Source organism: Lolium perenne, chromosome 2 (genome assembly GCF_019359855.2).
Source record: "Lolium perenne isolate Kyuss_39 chromosome 2, Kyuss_2.0, whole genome shotgun sequence".
Lineage (NCBI taxonomy): Eukaryota > Viridiplantae > Streptophyta > Magnoliopsida > Poales > Poaceae > Lolium > Lolium perenne.
Genome location: NC_067245.2, coordinates 184,210,194 through 184,213,298, shown reverse-complemented (window position 1 = coordinate 184,213,298; position 3,105 = coordinate 184,210,194).

Below are 3,105 nucleotides of genomic sequence, written 5' to 3'. Positions count from 1 at the left end.
CAATGGGCCAGAACGAGGGAAAACGATCTGGGCTGGCCCAACTAGCGCTGCCCACGCCGCGGGCCAACTGACATGGTGGGGTCTACACGTCAGCGATACATAACAACCGAATCGGTACCTGACAATATCGACCGTGCGATTAGAGAACGATCGCACGGCTGTGGATCGTCGTTCTCGACGGGGGAGGAGGGCTTGCTGCGCCGGCGAGGTAGGGGGTCGGAGGGAGTTCCAGGCCACCGGCGATCGAGGGAGAGGGGCGAGGCGACGTTGTCGACGGCGTAGAGGCCCCTGGTACAGCGGCGAGGCTCGGGGCGGCTCCAATCGTCGATGGTGAGCTGCGGACTCCGGCGGCTCTGATCTTGAAATTCCGACGAACTAGCGACTAATTGAGGAGGGGAAGTGGCCGAGGAGCTCAAGGAGAAGGAGGGGAGGTCGATGGTGTGAGGAACTCGTGCTAGGGTTGCCTCTATTTATAGAGGAGCGAGGTGCTGCGGGTGCTCGTGGTGGTCGTTCATGGCGCCGGCGTCTGGAGCGGCGAAGGGGCAAGCTAGCGAGTGCGTCGTGTAGGCGACGGCTAGGCGGAGCTAGCGCGCATGAAGGGACTGCAGAGGAAGGACGGGAGCGTGCTGGATCATCGTCGAGTGCTTGCAGTACGGGCGCGGCAGGTTTTTGATGATGGCGACGGTGATGGATCCTCCGCAGGCGATTGAGCATGTCTACGGCGTAGCTGGGGGTGCGGTGACGCTCGATGCAGAAGTAGAGGCTTAGGGGAGGACGGAGGCGATGGCACGATGGCGTGCTCTGGCGCGTCTAGTACGGTGTCCGTGCACGCTCTGGCATGGTCTGGGCGCGTACGGGCGTGTCGCGTTCCGGGCGTGTGCGTGCTCTCCGTGGCCAATGGCGGGCATGGTGACGATCAAGGTTGCCAGGAGGTGCTGCTGGACATGATGAAAGGGAGAGGAGGGGCCAGAGATGAAAGAGGGCAAGGGTGGCCGGCATGGTACTTGGCATGGCCAAAATATGATCATGGCCTCACTTTACTCAGTGCAAAAGGGCTTGGCTTGGTACAGAGGGGGTGCAGGAAGTTGATGATCACATATGGAAAGGGGTGGAGGCTAAAACCCAGTGGACATAAGCATGTATGTCAAATTGTAATGCATGCCTACCAAGTGTTTGTGTAAATGGCCGCATGAAGAAAATGTTGGAATTTTGGAAATCCTTTTGGTGGAGCTCAATTATATATTTAATGTGAAAGATTGGTGGTGGTGGTGTTCAATTTGGCAAAGGTTTGTGAGATTTCAAATTTGGGGTTATCTTCACATAGTTTCAAAGTCTCCTCTTGTCAAATCTATACTGGTCAACCTGGTCAACATGAAAGTTGTTCACTTTTACTTGGTCTTGGATGACATGGCATTGGTTGACCAAGTTTGGTTTGAAGAAAAGCCAAAACCAGGGGGTAAAGTAGTGAACATTTTATAAAATGGCAATATGACCATTATCACATGTAAGTTGATTTTGAGATTTCCTTTGATTTGATTCTTGTTTCTTTGATGCAATTGTGTTTGTTTATCATATATAAGTATTCTACAAACAATAGATCAAGCAATGGTGGCCTTTGATGAGGATTTGCAAAATTGGCCTTATGTGTATGTGAGTGAAAATGGAATTATCTCACCATTTGATTTCTCTTCATTTGGTTTGACTTTTCTTGACTCTAATGTGATTCTTATTAGTTTAGAAACATTTTCCAACCATTGAAACCAATTCAAATGGTCTTGTTCAAAGATTTGCAAAAATGGCCATAACACATAAGAGGTGATGTGTCAAATTCCATTATTCTTGTAAATTGTTCATCTTGCTTTACTTGGACATGGTTTAGGGTCAATTTAGTGTTATATTGGGTTGAGAGATGGTTTCACACCATTTGGTCAAGGTTTGAAGTCCTAGGTCAAAGTTTGGTGAAATGACTATGTGCCACATATGCTCCTATGCATATGTTGCATTTGAGTGTTAATTTGACTTGGCTTGATTCAATTTGTGTTGTTGAGTGTTGAAATGGTATAGAGAAGCAATCCAACCATTCACAACATGTATTAGGGTCAATATTCTTAAATTCACATATTTGCTATTTTACTCTCATATGCTTCTATGGCATTTTTAGTTTCTTTTTATTTTCTTTGGAAACAACTTGGATTTGGTTTGATAAGCCTTAGGTAAGGTGTATGAAGGTTTTCCAAACCTCTAAGCGAAGTAGAAAAGCTTAGGGTAAAGATTTATAGAAATAGCCATAGGCACATATGCCTTTTTCTTATTTAATTTCCTTTTATTTTATTTTAACTAGGATGGTGAAAAGGAGGGGTGAGGTTTAGGGTTTAAGATTTTTTTCAAACTACTTTAACAAGCAATCATAGCAATAGCACAAGAATTAAGCAAGATCACTAAGCATCAAACTTAATTTAATAAAAGTTTTTGTTGGTTCCAAAATTTGGAACTAGGGAAATTCATTTGTTTTGTTTTGAATTTTTGGGATGTTACAGGTAGCCTCCAAACCTTCACAATCTTGTCAGGAGAAAATCCATAACCCGGATGCTTCCGAACTTCTTTTGCCCACCTAGGGTTTCCAAAAAACCCTAGAGAGCATGTATCTCGATGAATACTAGGGGGAACAAGATTTCGCTCTCGGTTGAACAATAGATCAGGGCCTCCTCTATCTTTTCCCCGGAGGGATTCGAGTTTGGGTGGAGGAGGAGGGAGATATGAGGCTTTTGGTGTTTCTATCACTGGAGTATGAGAGAGAGAGCTCAAGAACAGTTTGTAATGTAGTTCCTGAGTGTTCTGAGCTAGGTGAAGGGGGTATTTATATGGTTCCACGAAATCCACCCGTTGCAACTTGTCCAGCTTATCAAACCATCGAGGAGGCCGGTCAACCAGGCCTGGGGCTAGGCCATCCGGCGCAGGGGCCGGTTAGACCGGGCCACAGACCGGACCATCCGTTCGAAACCGGACTAGGCGCCGGGTCGTGACCGGGGCGGATCGGAGACGTACAAAACATGTCCCCGGTTGTCACCAGAGCAGGAGCCGGTCCGCGCCGGGGAGGTCGGTCCA